This window comes from Martes martes (assembly GCF_963455335.1).
Source record: "Martes martes genome assembly, chromosome: 10".
Classification (NCBI taxonomy): Eukaryota; Metazoa; Chordata; class Mammalia; order Carnivora; family Mustelidae; genus Martes; species Martes martes.
This window is the reverse complement of record NC_137898.1, coordinates 32,420,462-32,440,602: the sequence shown is the minus strand read 5'-3', so window position 1 is coordinate 32,440,602 and position 20,141 is coordinate 32,420,462.

The window sequence follows — 20,141 nt, the reverse complement described above, 5'->3', positions numbered from 1 at the left end:
AATAAGGTTTGAAGGCAAGTTTATTTATTTAAAATATTGTCTGTATTAACCCTGTGTTCCTATTAAAGGTAAAATTCTATTTATGATATTTCATGAGTATCTACCCCCAAGGATAGGAGTATGACCAAAGTTAAAATATCCTCGTGGGGTGGGACGCCTGGGTGGCTCAGTTGGTTAAGCGGCTGCCTTCAGCTCAGGTCATGATCCCAGCGTCCTGGGATCGAGTCCCGCATCGGGCTCCTTGCTCAGCAGAGAGCCTGCTTCTCCCTCTGCCTCTGCCTGCCACTCTGTCTGCCTCTGCTCACTCCCTCTGACAAATAAATAAAATCTTTAAAAAAAAAAAAAAATATCCTCGTGGATTTACCTGAGCCTAAAAGGTAAAAAATCAGGAGCATTCAACATTTCAGTTACCTTCTCCCTCAAAAACTTGGTTCAGGACTGAGCATATCAATTTCAGTCTGATTAATGGACTCACAGCTCCACCAGAATGCTCTAGTCAATTAATCTTATAAAGGTATGGGAAACAAAAACACTCTAGATAATGTTTCTGGAGTCCAGTGCCTTTGATGGAACTTCAGTGTGTTGGCAGGCTATGAGGAATTGTGCAAGACGGTACCCACTGTAACAGAAAGGTATTATTTTACACTCTTAGAAATCACCAGTAAAATAAAAACAAAACTAAATGTGTTATAGTTGAAGAGCAAACTGTCTTTTTCATATTCTATCAGGACACAATTATGTTGTTTCCAACAATTTAATAAACATAGTAATAAAATATGATATAATATATAATTTGGACCTGATAGAGTAAATTATAAATACTCTGGCAAATTCCAACTCAAATCAGCAGTGTCTAACAAATGTGCATGTAAAAATGATCAGATTCATATTCCACAACTGTCAGGGAAGCTCTCTAACTCTTTGCTTTGCATGAAGACCTATTTATTTATTTAACTGGTCACTTTTCAGTTTTTAAGGTCATCTAAGCCACAGTTTAGACCACTTAGAATTCACCCATAATTAATTTTAAATTGCATGGTTCCCCAGAAACAACAAATAGCATATTATTCATATAGAATGCTAATATATTTCATACACTGATTTTGGTAGAAATCAGTTTGTAAGACTAGCTTTAAGTACCTCATGTCTGAAAAAAAAAAGGAAGAAATAAGTAGATTATAAATAATAATATTAATAACAACAGCAACTACCTACTTTGATAGGATTTAATAATACCTCAACAGACTCTCACGTATTTGAACTATTGTGTAGCCTTGCGTGGTTCTAGTCCTCTAGACAGGGAAGAAATCACTTAAAATCAGAACCATACATACAAGCTAATTATTTTAAACACTGAATAATGGTTAAAAAAAACTTGGAGCCATTAAATAGAACTTTCTACTCTTATACCAGTACCACTGACTGAAACATTTTAGGTTACATCTATTTTGCAATTTGCACTGAATATTAAAGATAAATTTAATAGTCTATATAAATAATTATATTTGAGATTAAAATTTCAAATAAATTTACCCCATCAGAAATAAGGCACTAACGACTGGAACATCACTAATTTACAAGCCAAAATTTACAAAAATCAAGTAAATTTTGCATATTTAACATTATTCTACTTTATTCCAGGAATATTTTACATAAACTAATAAATACAGTTGCAGTTCGTTCATCTGTCTTACATATTCCCATTTGCCCCATTTTTTCACATTATCTTGATAACTGGCAAAGTACCTAAGACAGAGACTAGATTTTAATGAACCATATGATCATGTTTCCATCTTGCATAACTAGGAATGTCTAAGAATGAGAAATTGCTCTAAAAATTACACTGAAAATAATATTAATTTCATAAAAATTTCCATAATTTTATATTATATTCCTCACAGTTGAAGATCATTAATAAAGTTGAAGACCATTAATTAAGCCCTTTAGCAGAATCCAAAGTTATTTTTTTGAGATCACTAATGAAATATGGTGGAAACCTATCGTACATTAATGGTAACTGCTAGCAATATGTATGTATTTAGTGTAGAAAAATTAATGGATGTACAGATGGATATAAAGCCAACCCTGACATCTCTTGCAACTTTGCTTTTTTAAAATAAGTCTTTGACCTGCTCTATTTTGTTTTCTTTTTCTAGTTGGTTGAGCTTCCTGGTTATTTAGATTCTGGATACATATAAGTAATCTCTATTCAGCACTAAAAATCTATCATTATCTCTCATACTCAGAGAGTTTCATACTTGTGTAAAAGCAAAGCTCTCTTTGCAACTACAGTAAAATCTCTATCAAGTGCAAGATTTGTAAACAAATAAAAAAATCCATTCTTCCTTCAGCAATATTTGCTTATACTGGAGCCCCATGTGATCTGCGAATTCCTAAAATCTATTTCATTTATCACATATCTGGACCTGATAGGTTAGCTTTGGCATCCCAGCTCCTTGATAAGCTCTCTGAAGTTCTTGTATTGATTTTTGCACAAGTTAGATAAATGACTCTCTATCGAGTGCCTGCTCTTTCTCCCCTGCACAATGCTAGGTGCTATAGAGAATCCAAAAAAAGTTAGAGGGCTTCTGCCCTCAGGAAAGGTGGCACATTTTAGGATGAAGCAAAAATTATATATCTGGGGAAATTTTTGAAGACAATACAACATTTAATTCAAAAAAAATGGCACTCTCAATAGAAGTTATGATAGTTACAACTAATGGAAAGAAAATAAAATGAGATTTATAGTATGGAAAGAAACTGTTGGGGGGAAGGCAATCCTTACAGGATGTTTGAATTTTATTTTTTTTAAAGATTTATTTATTTATTTGAGAGAGAGGGAGAAAGGGAGGGGCAGAGGGAGAAGAAGAGAGAGACTCTCAAGCTGACTCCCATTGTGTGTGGAGCCAGATGTGTGGCTCGATCTCACAACACTGAGATCGTGAGTCAATGAGATCACTGAGATCATGACCTGAGTCAAAGCCAAGAGTCAAACACTTAACTGACTGAGCCACCCAGGCACCCCTTGAACTTTAAATACATGAAACTCCCATGAGTTTGGGTTAGTGAAGGAGAAGACAGATGCCATTTCAAAAAATGGAGAAAGAATGCAATCTGTTGGTATCATATAATAACTGCAAAATATATGATTCTTTGAGTAAAAGCATGGAGTTCTAGATGGAAGAGAGAGATTTATATCTACAGCCTTTTATTTTCCAGTCCTTGTTATGTCTAGTCAATTTTTTTGCATAAAGTATTTCCCCATGTAAAGCTCAGGAAGGAATAGTTATCCTCCAAATAATTCTCCTTTCCTTCAGTAGTTATCGATTTTTAAATGGCCACATGGCTGCCCAGCTAAAGACAAGATTTGACTGCATTTAGGTATAGCCACTTAGCAAAGTTCTGGTCAAATAAGCTGTAAATAGATATGCTGTGTGCTGCTCATCAGCTCCTGTTCCATCCTTTCCTTCCTTTAACGTCCACCCACTTGTTTATCCAATGGCAAACCTCTCTGATTTCTTTAAGAAATACTCTTAGAGGCAGTGAATTATAGCTTTTCAAAAATATTGGCATTAAAATGATGAACCCCAGTTGCCTGGTCTAAGGGTGTTGCCTGGTCTAAGGGTGATACAGTATGGGTTTCTAGGGAACCACAGGATGGACTTTAGTCATCACTACATCACTACTCAGGATGAGTTCACAGAGGTTACAATCATGAGTAAGTGAGTGATACCTTTTCATAACTATTTCCTCTTCAGAAATATTTTTCCTAATAGCTTTTAAGGTCTACAGATGGTCTACTATGAGTCACATTTTAGTTCTGCATCAAACAAAGATCCTGAAAAAACAGATAAGAAAAAGGAAGAACCAGTAACTGAGAGGGAAAGAACACAGATAAGGATCCAAATGGAAAAGTCAAGAACAGTTATCCAGAGAAAAGAAATAATGAGATATGAAAGCACTGGAAAAAGAATGAATATCAATAGGAAGCTCAAAAAATGTAATCAAATAACAAGGATCTTTTGCCTAAAGTTTGTGTTGGGAAACACCATCCACATTTCCACATTTACGTTTCTGGGTGTCAGGAATCCAGGAACTGACACATTTCTATCCCTGAAGAGTCCCAGTTTGGTAAAAGGATAGACCAGTCGAATAAGTATCAGAGACACATAGTGGCCAGGGGGATCAATAATGGAGGCTTATACAAGATACTGCAGGGAATTAACCAGAGAGTCACTGAGTATTCTTGAAGGGTGTGTAGTGTGTAGTAGAGAAGGTCAGTGTGAAGGAAATGGGAAGTCCTGAGTGCCAGGACTCAGAGTCTGGTATAGAACATACTCTACCCACATGAATGAATGAATGAGCTAACTTGGACTATATTTAAAAATCTAGCTTGTGAATTCTAAGTTCCCACTTCTCCATATACTTACACTCAAAATTCTTGGATTCTTAAATCTAAAGTGAGAGACTATAATATTCAAGAATTCCCTTACATATAAGTAGAGTAAGAGATAACTTGCACAATATGATTCAGCAGATAATAGAATGGCTCCCAACTCAAAACTATTTCCAAAACTAAATCCTGAAATTCCATCATTACCATACAATTTCTTAGTGCTCAAATGAGTATTTAGTTGTTTGGCGAAGACCATTATAAGATTTGCAAAACAAAAGGTCAGTACATTATAATTTGTGGCAGGCTGAATAAAGATATCCATGTCCTACTTTATAAGGCAAAAAACAGACAATTGCAGATATGATTAAGTTAAGGATCTTGAGATGGAGAGATTATCCTGAATTATCTGAGTGGAACCTGAATGTAATCACCAGTGTTTTATAAGAGAAGGCAGAGAAAGATTTGGCCTTATGGAAGAGAAAACAACACATAACCATTGAAGAAGGAGAGATTAGATTCATAAGGCTATGAAACAAGGAATGTCAGCAGCTACCAGGGTAAAGAATGTATTTTTCCCTTAGATTTTGCAGAGGTACTAAGGCCCTGCTATCACCCTGATTTCAGCGCAGTGATATTAATTAGAGACTTCTGGCTTCCATATTTGTGAGGAAAAAAGGTGTTTTAACCCAAGTTTGTGATAGTTTGTTATAGCAGGCATAGGAAATTCATACCTAATCTTCAAAAGAAGTTACAAAGATCAACACTAATTATTTGTGTTTTAGAATACGTTTGTGAGTATAAAAATAGATGAGATTTTATAATTTACATTTGTATATTCCTCTCCTACTTATCTTTTTTACCATAGACTTTTTGGGGGTGGTTTTCATTCATTTCTTTTTATTAAAAAGTTGTAAAATTGTAATCAGACTACATATAAAATTTTTTGTCCTGCATTTTTAAACTAACAAATAACATTTACATTATGTTTCTCATTATCATGTTTTTCATAATTATCTTTTTTTTAATTGCATTAAAGTTCATAAAAAAAAAGATTTCTTAACCAATTCCTTATTAGTAAGTTTTTAGGTTGTTTGTGATTTTCAAAATTATGTGAAACACTGAAATGTATATATCTGTTCATAAAGCTTATTTTCCCTCAATATTTAGCATTACTTCCTTTGACAAGACATTTAGAAATATAATTGCTAAGTCGAAGAACATCAACATTTAAAATTCTTGATGCATATTGCCATATTGTTTTCTAAAGAAGTGGAGCCAATTGGAATTCTTTTTTGTAAAATAAGTCATTAAGCCAGTATTAAGGTTTGGGTCATAGTATTTAAAATTACTTAACCCTGGGGGGCACCTGGGTGGTTCAGTCATTAAGCATCTGCCTTGGGCTCAGGTCCTGATCCCAGGATCACAGGCTCCCTGCTCCGCAGGGGGCCAGCTACTCCCTCTCCCACTCCCCCTGCTTGTGTTCCCTCTTTTGTGTGTCTCTCTGTCAAATAAATAAAATCTTAAAAAAAAAAAAAAAAAGTTACTTAACTCTGGGACACCTGGCTGGCTCAGTTGGAAGAGCATGTGAGTCTCAATCTTGGTGTTGTGAGCTCTAGCCCCATGTTGGGTGTAGAGATTACTTAAATAAATAAAGAAACTTTATAAAGTAAATTAAAATTACTTAACTCTGATTCAGGAAGTGACCAAAATCAAAAGAAGTACACTAATAGTTATATAATCATCCACATAAATTGTAGGTGATCTGCCTACTCTGGTGTGGATCTAAAAAGTTAGTGTGACCTTCTCAGAACTGTCTGGATTCAGTGCTTCCATACATTGGACCTTTTTAAGCAAGATTCACTTAAGACATAAACAACCATCTGTTTAGTTTCCTACTCACTTTCTACGCTGCAAGGTTTTTGAGGACAAAGATCCTGACCACCTTGCACATGGCTGTATCCCTAAAAATCTGGCACAGTATCTCAAAATGGGAGACACCAAATAATATTTCTTATAAGAACAGAGGAGTAAAGGTTAGAGGGGACAGTTATTTAGTTCAGAGTTCAAAGGCTCTAAAATGAGAGTTCCCACCTCCATATTTGAAGGTAATCCATTCCTTATGATCTTTTAAAAATATAAGCATAATCATCAAGCACCTACATGTACTATATATACATAACCCTGTGCTAAATTTTGTGGGGATTTAAAGAGAAGTATAAAAGTATAATGTCTGGTCTCCCTATTTGGATGGACAGGATATACATGGTGAAATATGATTCCAGAGAGCTATGCTGTCAAGCATAGCAGCCACTAATCACATGTGGCTCCTTAAACATAATTTGAATGATCTAAAATTAAGTAAAATAAAAAATGTATTCATCAGGCATACTAGCCACATTTGAAGCACTCAATAGCACAACAGTGCAATATAGTATAAGAGAAGGCAGTAAGATGTGAGAGCCTGATAGATTGTTAGAAGTTGAGAGTAGAGGGACATCAAAGGGGGACAACAAATTTGAACTGATTCCCATGGGACAGAACAGTCCATAAGTTAAAGAAGAAAAGTAAAAGCTTTTTGTTGGGTATTTAAAGAATGATTTAAGAAGCAAGCACACCAGGAAACTTTCTGCCCATACAAATGGCTTCAATTGCCTAAATGGGTCTGCATTTGACCACTATAGGACTAAAAACTTAATCACCATGAAATGCCTTCATTCAAGATTCTCATTCTCATAACTTGTTATGCTTTCTAAGTGGCAAATGTTTAAATGTAAATCCTCAAATAAAATTATGTTAAAGAATCTCTTTGGCCAATGGTAGATATAAACTCAACTGATGCCCCCTCTCTTTTTATCCCTCTCCCCTTTTTTTTCAACTCTATTGCTATGATTGCTGCAAGACTATGACATGGCCTCTGTTCTGAGATCAGACTTGTGGGCACCCCACAAGTCACTGTGGAAAAGCACTTGACTCTTAAGCACTTTAATGTCATGATATTTTCCAAATTAGGCCATAATGAAAATATTAAAATCAGGTAGACATTCATCAGTAGGATTAGCCTACCCACCCAGATATACTCAAATAACTGATGGGAAACTGTGGAAATGCAAGATTTATGCTACCCTGTGGGCATGATGAAAAACTGAGCTCACGACAAGGAAGGCATTAAAGCATCTTACCAACTGCTTTTTAATGTTTTCTTTCTCATTACTGTGATCAAGTGTGGATGGCGGACACATTCTCTTTCCAGATTTTAGGTCCTGATGATTCTTCTTTGAATCTGAGAGGAATATATGAACTATTTTATCTAGCCTATTGTTTCGTAATGCAGAGAAAGGAGATCCCATAAGACGTACTCAGCTTATACAAGTCTTAAGTCTTAAGAAGAACTCAGAGTAAACTCAGATCCCTATAGCTCAGTCAATCACACAATCCACATGGGAATGGGCGGGGGGGGGGGGAATCCCTTTAGACATACTGAGCCTTGAATGGCCAGGAAGTAACCTAGTTTTTGCTAAAATTTTAAGAATTCAGTTCAAGTGTGACTGCCGATAACTTTGTTGAGTAAACTTTTAAAATCAGGCTGTAAGATGGACATACCTCTGTTCTATCACAGCAAAATTGAGAATGTCACTCTGAGAGACAAGAACCAATAGCAAATTCCCATTGTCTCTGAGCCTCTCTAAGGTGGGCGAAAGGCTGAGCCTCTAAAGGGTCCTTTGTATTCTCCTTCTCATGCAGTGCTTGATACAAAGGAAACTCTGAACAAACACACATGTGAACGGTCCTACATCTGCTATAGCATGAGACTATGGGAAGCATAAAATTCAGTGTATAAGAAATGGTGTTTATTTCCACTAGACATAAGGATTTTGTCTGTTTTGTTTCAGTGCAATCCGGTACCCAAAAAAGAATCTGGTACAGAGTCTGCACTGAATAAACATTTGTAGAATACAGCACCAATTGTAGTCTTGGGCAACCAAGGGCTCTGATCTGAGCCTCGCTTCTTCCCTTTTGCTGCTTCGCTCAGTGGGTGAGGAGGTGCCCACCTGGAGCCTCTGTGTCTCCTCCCTACTTCTAGCCTATTCTCTGAGACCTCAGTGTTCCCTAGCCAAAGAGCCCCAAACTTCCTTCCAGGAATATGAACAACCTCCTCTGTCATTCTATCTTGAGAACAGATCATTGCTGGTGTGCAGTGACTAGTACTGAAAATGTCCAAAGGATGGCTCCGTCTGGGTGGGACAAAGAATGGACATGTGTCTTTATCCCAATCCTGCACATTTTAGAGGAGACTTGGTTGAATAACTGAATGGATGTATGTATGGATATATGAATGCAAGTAATGCCCTTACATAAGCCACTAAAATATACCAGGGAAAGAGAAAAGAATGAGGCACATGGTCTTTTCCAAATATTCTGAAAATGGTTAACTGTCAAGTTGGAAAAGGACCTCTTTTATTGCTTTTAATGACCCATATCAACAGTAACAACATTGTCCAGAAAAATGGTGAATGTTCATGAGATACCTCAAAGTTGTCTAAGAAAGCTGTTCTTTAACTTTTAGTCTGGAAATGACATAAAATGTAGATTTTTAAAATACAGTCCTTAATGAAATGAAATTTTAAGATGTGTCACTTAAAATCAAAATAAAGTCAAGCTTCAAATATAAGAAGAAAATTATAAATTCACAAAAGTAAAGCATTTTCTCTTGTCAAGGCTCCACCTGGCACCAGACCTGGCACCTAGAGGTGCCCACCAGGCATTTGTCAGCAGAGCTGAGTAGATGAGAACAAGCATTTTGATGCCAGACCCCTGGGATTAAATCTTGGCTTCACCTTGGACTAGCTGGGTGACCTTGGACATGTCACTCTTGGGATAACACGGTACCTACTTCAGAGTTGTTACAAAGATTAAACACATTGTTATTTATAAAAGAACAGAACAGTGTCTGACTGTTGGCACTCTGGAAGGGGTGAATTCCAGTGTTAAATGTTATGTTACTGTTAAATGACATTAAATGATGTGTGGTCCAAACTGTTAGCTATTCTTATTATATATAAAGTATATTTAATCTCAAAAAAAAAAAAAAGGCATGGTCTCTAAGTGTTGGTTGATTTAGATTCCCTGCTCTCTATGAGATCTAGGAAGCAACTTTGGTAATAACAATAGATTTCAACCATCTCAAAATATTTTTAGTGTATTGCCACAATCCACTTTGGTTAATACAACATTAATTCAATGGGAATTTTGTAAGTCAGCAGGTGAAAAGGCTGTGTTTTAACTTTGCTTTTCCCTGGCTAATGAAAATATGTTCAACATTTCAATCATTTAAAATCCATGCTAAAGTTATAGAATAATAAGAAGGAACCTAAACTCCATCTGTACTAGAATGCTGTATGCAAACCACACACCGAGAACACCAAAACAGCTGGAACATAGAAACCAAGGAGAGCTATGCTGGGACAGAGATAAATGGATCAGAGAAACTGTAAAGATGATGATATTATTGACTTTCACCCACCTTTTAGAGTGAAAATGACATCACCATAGTTGTTTTTATTTAAGAAAATTTTGGGTTTTATTATTTTCCTTAAAATAGCTAAACATGAATTCTTAATCTCAAATATTCACATAAATTACATGTGTGAAAACACATGCATGTTAATGACACACTAAGGACGGAACAGAGAATTTTCTCTTTGGGGAGGTCTCACAGTTTCTGACTACTTTTCTCAGTACTGCTGTTGTTTTTCTTAAAGCATCTTTTGTTAAGAAGACACTTTGCAACTTCTTCAACAGTGAGTTAAAGTTACACACCACTGAACAAAAACCTTCAAATTCTAACATTACAATTTTAATGGGATATATGAATGTATTACCAGAAATGTCAGCAACATAATGAAATTAAGTTAATATACAATATCCCCTAAATTTCATAACATTGCCTCCTTTTCACATAAATCAGACTGATTTGAAAGATAAGCAGTTGTTTGAAAATTAATAGCAACATTCTTTTGTTTTATTTTACGCAGCTTTAAAGACCAAAGGAGCCTTAGGAATTAATTGCAGGCTTCTAATAAACACAATGATGTAATGACGTATTTAACATTACTGTTTTTTGTTTGATTCCAAATAAATTGTAGATTTTTTTCTGGTGTGATACTAAAACAATTACCATTTTGCAAAAAGGATAATTAATCTGCAATTTTTTCACATTAGATCATATATTTCTAAAGAGTGCCCACAGATTTGATAGTCTTCAGCTGCTGTGTATTTATTTTTCATTTTTTCTCCTGATGTACCGGCCCATCAGTGCTGACATTTAAATGAGTGAGTATTCAACACAAATGTGATCATTTGTACAGCATCCAATGCGGCCCCATACTGAGATGATTGCTTCTGGGAGCCATCCACGGGTTCTCAAATAGGGGGAAAAAGCCAGGCAAAATTTTATCAATTTACATTTTTCTGTGATTAATTTTTATGCAAATAAGGGCCCGACCGTGCTCCCATCTCACCTGAATCATCCGGATCATCAAAGACAAATTGAGCATCACTTATTTAAAAAATAGGCTTTAAACTACTCTACAGCTGTGTTGGAAAATGCTAAGAGCAGGGCATGAACTCCTCTAATATAACAGGAATAGATAAGAAAACGCCTTTTATGTGCATTTTGTACACAATACCATAAACATGGAACTTAACAAAATCTGCCCCCCCAAAAACAATTGCCTTTGGTTTGAATATTCTCTAGTCCTTGTAAACATTCAGCAATGGGAATGACAGTGTATGAAGCAACATTTCTCCAATTTCTGAATACATACTCAGAAGTGTTTCCCATTAAGTGAAATATACTAACTACGGTTATATGTCTTTGCACACATTCTACCGCTTCTGGATGAAAGTGTCTAAGAAATAAATATATAAGAGAAACAAAATGTTTCAGAATTAAATGACAAATCTTAGTTGGTGGTTAAAGGGTTTACGTTGTTAGTATTATGTTGTATAAAATTGACACACCCCTTTTAGATCAAGTCTATACAATCTATTTCTAAATTCACCAAACTTCCACTAAAATAATAGAATTATTTAATTTGCATTTGGAATCCATAAGAAATTATAAAAATTTTAAAAGGAAATTACAAAAATCATAATGGATTTTTTCAAATAAGAATATTCTTCAGATTTATGAACTATAAATAATGTTTTCCATGATATCTGGAATCAAGTTAACAGCACAATTCATATAAATAAATTGTCACAGCTTACAAATGCCATCTCAGCAGTAACTAAGTTCAATTTGTTATGTTTTAGGAAAAGCTATATTTTCTCACATGGTATCTTTTAAAAATGTGCTTAGAGTTTTATATACATGACTCAGTTATCAAAATCTTCCCAGATGTCTCTTTTTCTCTCACTCATGAAAATAATCGCCAGAGCAGAAATAAATTGTTGACAATTCTCCGAGAATGGAAACAGACCACAGGGGGTAAAAATCTGGTTATCTGAATGGGCGATATAATCGAAGGTTCAGCTAAGCTAAGGGAATTTCAACATAAACAATGCTCTTATTTCCAAGAATGGATTCTCCTTTATATACAATAGTGGAGGAATGCCAATCCTTTCCTTACTGCTGTGAGAAAAGTGCCGGACAGGAACAAGATTAGAATCTTAAAAGCTGTCCTGGGGAGCCAAATTACTGTGCAGTGTACAGGTGAGGAGGTAAAAAGAGCAAAAATAAATGGAGTTTATTCCATGGTTTTTAGAGTTTATTTCATGAAGACAGAAATAAAGATATCTAAATCCGTAGTTACAGTCACTCCATGTGAAACAGCTCTGGGGGTGTGTGTGTGTGTGTGTGTGTGTGTGTGTGTCTGAGCTTGTGTTTGAATGGAATTGCATGACTTGGCCTCCTCTTTCTCTTATCAATAAAAATATGTCATTCAACACCATATTCCACCAAAAAAAAAAAAAAGATTTCTGTTTATATTTTCACTGTCTTCCTTCAAAAATAATCTGGGAAAAGACAGGTGTTTCTCTCACAAAAATTCACTAATTTAAACCTGGTGAGCAATTGTTGAGGAGGAGAATAATCAGATTCATACAACTCTTGGTACACACACACACACACACACACACACACACTCCCACCCCAAGTAGTCTGATCTTCGGGTAAGTTGGTTTAAACCAGCCAGCCATAACGTCATCTGCTATGACTCGATCAGGAGTGGAAGCAATTCACAAAGTTCACAACCTGGACATTTCATATTCTCAAACAAAGGTGGGCATAAAGCAACTCTCAGTCCCCAAGGATTTACAAACTCTACCCCGACTTTCAGCAGCAGCTGCTTGGTTGAAAGCAGGTCAGCTGGCAACCACACAGCTGTTTTTTTAAAGTCCAGGATAGTTGCCAGTGTAATGTGAAAACCAGCCTGTCTCTCACAGAAGTAAATTGGCACCTCCCAAATGACAGGAGGAACTGCTCCCACATGTGTCAACTGAGTACATTTGGGGACAATGGAATAAGGGACTGGATAAGGTGAAAACCTTTAGGGATGACAACTCACAAACTTAGGGAAAAGAGCAACTTCTGGATTCTGCTTCCTAAACCTCAAAACTTCAGCACAGGAAACAAAATCACATCACATCTTGGCAATAATTGTGAATCTTATAGATCTTAGGGTAAGGTACTCTGGAAGAAGAGTCAGAAATTTAGAAAACTTCATCTAACATGACTATCACATGTGAATACTTCTAATGGAATGTGTTCTGGATTTGAAAATTAAAATACCTGTAAATTCCCCCAAAATAATTATCTGCCTTTTTAATGATGGAAATGATAAGACAGTCATAGTAAAACATTAAAGCATTTGAGGTATTTTTTTCCATTTATGGGGTGCCTATTTATGCCAGCGTTTTTTAAATTAAAATATAATTTATGTAGAGTACTGTACAAATATTACATGTATAGCCCAATGACTTTTTACACATTAGACTCCTATGTAGAATTATGACCTCAAACAAAAGAAGGAATATTTCCATTACCTCACTTTACTCTCACTAAAATTAGATGAGGTACTAATAAGTTGAAATGTAAAAGGTCAGGCTTAGATAATTGAAAAACTTGACAGAGGCCAGATAAGTGACAAGGCTAAGTTTCAAATTCACAATCATCTCACTCTAAAGGCCATATTCTCTTCTTTAAGCCAAAGAGCTTCCATCAAAAGAAAGAACAACGAGAATATGGACACAAATTCCAAAATTAAGTTATGCTAAATTGTTTATTCAAAATTAATAGAAAGAACATTTTATGAAACTGTTTGCTAAGATTGGCATTCTGATATACTCAATATTCAAAAGGATGCCATAATTTTAGAGAGGGAGGGAAATTAGTTATTATTAAGCCAAATACGGTAGAAAATTCAAATAGTGGATTAAGAAACACAATGGAAGTTTATTTCTTTGTCATGCACAAATCCAGAGACTGGCAGTCCAAGCTTAGTATGACAGTTATTCATACTAGCGTGTGTCTGATTTTTTTCCTCTCCATTATTCTTGAATCTTTTCCTTCCTTATGGTTGTTTCATGGTCACAGAATGGTTGCAGCAGCTTTAGCTGTCATGTCCATTCTCCAAACAGCAAGAAGGAAAAAAGGTGAGGGTAAAAAGGGCTCCTGCCTAATACCTTAGTATATTTTACATAGGTTTCCCAAGGATTTCATCTAATGATGTCTACTTTTTATGTAAGAAGCTACCTATATCTGCAATGGAGAGTGAGGTATTTAATATGTTGTTTAGACCCATTTCCACCCCTAATAATCAAAGAAGAGGGAAGAATGGAAGTTTGGTAGATAATTAGCTGTTTCCTTTCCAGGAAGAGAAAAAAAATTTAATCCATTTAAGTACTTAAAGTAACACAAGTCTATGAAACTGCAAATATATAGAAGACAAACAGCTTTACTCATAAGTAGAACTCATTGCCCTGAAAAATGTCATCAAAAAGAATGATATTTTCTGAAGTGACTAGTGAAAATAATTTATTATTTTTTAAAAGTTATATATATATATACATGTGTGTGTGTGTGTCTGTGTGTGTGTGTGTGTATATATATATATATAAAACTTACAATTCCAGGAGATTCTCTAGGTATGGATATATAGCCATAAAGAAGACAAACAAGTTTGCTGGTATTACAGAGCAACAAAGAAAGAAAGTCTGAAAATAGTGTTATGCAAAGAACTAAAATATGTTAATATCATCGAGAGTGATTGTGTAACTAATTTATGTGGAGTTGTCAGGGAAGACTTCTCTTAAGAGGCTACATCTAAGCTAAGATTTTAGCGACAAGAAAGAAAGAGCCATGTGAAGCTTGTGGGAAGAGCACTAGGACCAGAGAAACAGCAGGTGCAAAGGCTCTAAGTGGTAAAAAGCTTAACATGTTCCAGCAACAGAAGGAGAGGTAAGAGGCTGAAACAGAGTAGGGAGGGGACAGTGGTCAGATGTAGGAGAAGAGGTCATGGAGGTGGCCAGAAGCCATACTGTGTAGGGTTTGGCAAGCCAAGATAAGAAGTTGAGATTTGGGGGCACCTGGCTGGCTCAGTTGGTAGAGCATGTGACTCTTGGCCTCAGGGTTATGAGTTCAAGGCCCAAGCTGGGCACAGAGCTTACTTAAAAAAAAAAAAAAAATTTTAAAAATCAGGAAAAAAGAAGTTGAGATTTTATTCCAAATATGATGGAGATTTTTAAGGATGAGAGTGACATTAGCTGATTTTAATTTAAAACCAATGACTCTGACTGCTTATGAGAATAGAGGTGGTAGGGAAGGAAAAATAGTAGCAGAAAGACAGGAATCAATTGCTGTAGAATAGATGATGGCAGCTGGGAGTAGAGCTTAGTAGAAATTAAAATAACGGGCACATCAGGATCAGGGCATGGAAATAAATAAACAGATTCATCAGATGAACTTGAGAATGGATTGGGATGGGGCTGGTGAAAGAAAAAGAAAAGTGAGGAAATTATCAGGTGTTCAGATTGAGAGCATAAAAAGATGGAGATGACTGGAACACAAACAAGCCTGGGAAAGGAAAGTAGGCATTCTCTTTGGGATACGTTCAGTTTGAGATTTCAGTTACATCCCCAACCAGAAACTTACAAGTCTGTAGAGATTAAGACTGGAGCGATGGATTTGGGAATCACTGGAAACCTGATGGAATTTCAAGCCACGGAAGCAGATGAGATAGAGTGTAGAGGAAGAGAAAGGTTCAGGGGACAAAAGCCCTTGGGTGCTTGACCTTAAGAGAACAAAGAGAGGGGCACCTGGGTGGCTCAGTGGGTTAGAGCCTCTGCCTTCAGCTCAGGTCATGGTCCCAGGGTCCTGGGATCGAGCCCTACATCGGGCTCTCTGCTCAGCAGGGAGCCTGCTTCCTCCTCTCTCTCTCTGTGCCTGCCTCTCTGCCTACTTGTGATCTTTGCCTGTCAAATAAATAAATAAAATCTTTAAAAAAAAAGAGAGAGAGGGGCGCCTGGGTGGCTCAGTGGTTTAAGCTGCTGCCTTCGGCTCGGGTCATGATCTCAGGGTCCTGGGATCGAGTCCCACATCAGGCTCTCTCCTCGGCAGGGAGCCTGCTTCCCTCTCTCACTCTCTCTGCCTGCCTCTCTGCCTACTTGTGATCTCTCTCTCTTTCTCTGTCAAATAAATAAATAAAATCTTTAAAAAAAATAAAAAAATAAAAAAAAGAGAGAGAGAACAGAGAGAGAGAGAGAGAGAGAGAGCAGGCAGCAAAAGAGATTTAAAAGGAGTATCCATTGAGGTAGGAGAGATACCACGAGAAGAAAGTGCTTCACAAGTAGCCAGTAGTTAAATGTGTCAAACACTTCTAAAGATCAAATAATATAAGAACAAACAAATGACCATTGGGAAACCAATGTCACCTAATGCAGAAAAATCAGTTATTTTTCAATATTTAGTTTAATATGAGTGAAGCACTCCTCCAGAATCAAGACCATTCACATTCTTGAAGAACCAAGAAAGTCCAAACTAGCAATCTCTCTATCCCAAGTTCAGTGTGATAGCTCTTTCACTATCCTTGGAAATTTTGAAAAATGAAAACAAATCTGAGACTCTGATGTCCTCTCTATTCTCACACTCCAATCCACAAAAATGCACCAACATCACATCAAAATAAAAATAAGTACACTTAAAGTTGATTTAGGTGGGGTTGTTCTCTCTTCTACGGGACACAGCACCTTTTAGCATCCTGAGGTATCAGTATTGTTGAGACAGGCTGCAACACGTTCCCAGGAACAGTGAAGCCATGTTGGCATGGAAGCACCTGTAGTACAGGTAAGATCTTTCTTTACGGGAGGAATGCCCTTAACGAGGAAGTTATACAGCCTCAGAATATGAGAGACAAGAAGGCTGTCCATAAATATATATGTGAAACACTGTGGAGATGCTCAAGAATGATCAGGGAGAAGCAGGGAAGAGCTAGAAGGGCCAAGGTACTCCAATTAAGCAAGTAGGGCTGTTAGCCAGGAAACATGGCCATTTGTGGTATGACCTTATTTGTACCTCAGGCTAATGAGGTCTGAAAACATTTGGGTTCTGCTAACGATAAAGTACATGTGCTTTTATAATACAATTCTATGTTTATTTTCTTCTGATTAACTGTATTAAGCTATTTACACAGTGGAATTGTATTTAAAGAGTTATTTAGTAAAGACGTGCCACAAATAGACAGTTTCACTAACGTTAATCACACAAGTGCAGTGAAGCAAACTTATGCTCGAGAAAGTAACATGGGTGAGAACTTCCCATTCTTGCGACATTTTCCAGGCCAGTAGACTTGAAATTATGCCATTCCAAAATAATTCTGGGGTGGGAAGCTTCCTAGGATAATACAACCACGTTTAAGTGAGCGTTGCAAAGAGAAGCTGATGTGAGAAAGCTGTAATATTGCTGGCATAAAAATAGGTGCTGCCAGGGAGTGAGGCAGTTGACAAACGGGCTTGCTGAGGGAGGGCTAAGGGACATCCCTAGTAACCATGAGGAGGCTGGCCTGAAGCAGCAGGTGCTAGGCTCTAATGAGAGCCCAGGACCTCCAGAGCAGACAGGAAGGAGCGGCATGAGAAGGCTGCCTTAAGGAGGAGGGAGACAAGATACCTGAAAGTTGAGCACAACTCCAGAAGGGGACCAAGACAGAGACAAAGGGGTCTAGTGCAGGGTCACCAAGTTTGGTGTAGACAGTCTCAATAAGCAAAATATTAAGATTCTATTTCTAAATATTAAGCTGTATTGGTGGTGAAAATCAGTAAGGCTCCTAAGTAACATGAAGGAAAATTACGTGGCAGCTGAGTCAGAATGGGCGGAATAGGAAGCTGTGCTCATTCAGGGCCCACCCTGCACCACTGAGGCCACCAGGCCCTGCTCTCACTCTAAATTAAATTAATCCAGGTGTAAGAACCTTCACACCAGATCACTTCCTCTTTCTCTGCCCTGATTTCCCTTGTCTCCGCCAGCTTGGAAAACATACTTGGGAGTTATCTGGAATGGACAACACCAAACAAGGTTTGTTAAGGAAAGATTTTACCAATACACATACAAGCAAATTTTTCTAGATAAGAGGAGCAGTAAATTGTATTCTCTCAGATATTTATGGAAAATATATTGGGAAAAGAGAAAAACAGTTTTTTATAACGTTTTTGGGAAAAAAGTAAACTTAGTGAATATGGAGGATAAGGATAAGTCACGAAGAAGGTAAACCATATACTTCATCTACATATTTATTGTTCTTTCAACAAGCATTTACTGAGCACCTACCCATATGCTGTATGCTACTGGATATTGTTAGGAAAACAAAGAAGAAAGGGATCTACTCTCTGCCTTAACTCTTTGGTAAAGAAATAGTATACAAATAAACAATGTGCGACATAAAATGTTCTCTCTTAAGGTACCTTAAGAAAGACATAAATAAAATTATGCTTATATTTCTAAGATCCCATTTGAATATATGATAACTGTAAAATGCCAAACATTAAGTCATTTAATAAAGAAAGCTCTATTTTTCTTTTAATCGAAATATATCCATATGTTATACTATGTTCCTGAACGCTATCTTGAAGTGAGTAAGGTCCTAAAATGGTGACCATCTGGCTGATGACGAACAAATAATGACTAAAGACAAACCAAGACAGGCTACTTAACAAGATAATGTCTCTGCAACTGATAGAAGATCTGACCTCCAAAGAATCCTTTAAACCTGAACTCAGTGAGGCAATCCTGCCAAAGCTGGATACCAATCTGACTTCTCAGAATCAAGGTGTTCAAGACAGGACTTCAGAGAAAAGCTGCAGTGAACTCTGAGGAAAAAATTGCCTCCTGAGGACATGGAGAAAAGAAACCCTCATGCACTGTTGGGAATGTAAACTGGTGCCGTCACTGTGGAAAATAGTGTAGGTGTTCCTCAAAAAATTAAAAGAAGAAATACCATATGATCCAATAATTCCACCACTGGGTATTTAACCAAAGAAAATGAAAACACTAATTCAGAAAGATATATGCATCCTTATGGGCAGCATTTTTTACTGTAGCCAAGATATAAGGAAGATTTGGTATATGTACACACACACACACACACACTGGAATATTACACAGCTGTATAAAAATATGAGCACTTGTCATTTGCAACAACAGAGATAGTCTTAGAGGAAAATAACTAAGGAAATAACTAAGGAAAATAACTAATAACTAATAACTAAATAACTAAGGAAATACCAAGGAAAATAACAGACTGAGAAAAACAAATGCCATATGATTTCACTCATATGTGGAATTTAAAATAACAAATAAACAAAAGAAGAATCAGACCTATAAATACAGAGAATAAAATGATAGTTTCCAGGGTGGGAGTAGAGAGATGGGCAAAATGGATGAAGGGGAGTGAGAGGCAAAGGCTTCCAGTTATAGAATGAGTAAGTCCTGGTAATAAAAGACACAGCATAGGAGACATAGTCAGTGATATTATAATAGCACTATACAGTGACAGATGATAGATATACTTATGGTTGGAATAGCAAAATGTATAAAGAAGTTGACTAACTACATTGTACACCTGAAACTAATGTAACGTTCTGTGTCAACTATGCTCAAAAAAAATTGAAAAAAGAAAGAAAGAAAGTGTCTTCCAAGTATTACCCAGTTATAACTAATACCACTGTGTCCTGGTTCTTGCTCCCATCACCATCGTAATTTGCTAAGTCAGATCTTCAGCAGGCCTCATCCTTCAGCTTTGTGGTTCTTAGTACCATCATGGCCTCTCAATGGATTTTTATAGAGAAATCCTGATGGTACTGAGAAACAAAAAGCTGAAGGAAGACTAAAATTTTAATTACAGTTAAGACCAAAAAACAAAAAATTCAAAGGCTAGACATTGAGTTCTAAGTATTTTGTAAGACAGTGTATAATGTTTTGGGAGAAGTTACTAGTTCCTGATTGTCAATATCAACCTTGATAAAATAAAATAAGAGAAAAATTGCTCTTATGTATTACATTCTAAGTACTGGATTTCATCCCACAGTATAATGCACAGCTCATGGTGAACTCATTCTAGTTTGCATATTTGATTACAGACTCTAAAGTCAACTGAGATAATTTTGATTTTCAGTCACAGGCAATACTAAGTTTTATTTAATTGAAAAATTAAAATGAAATTCCATGTAAACAAATTGTAAAAATTACTTTTTCTAA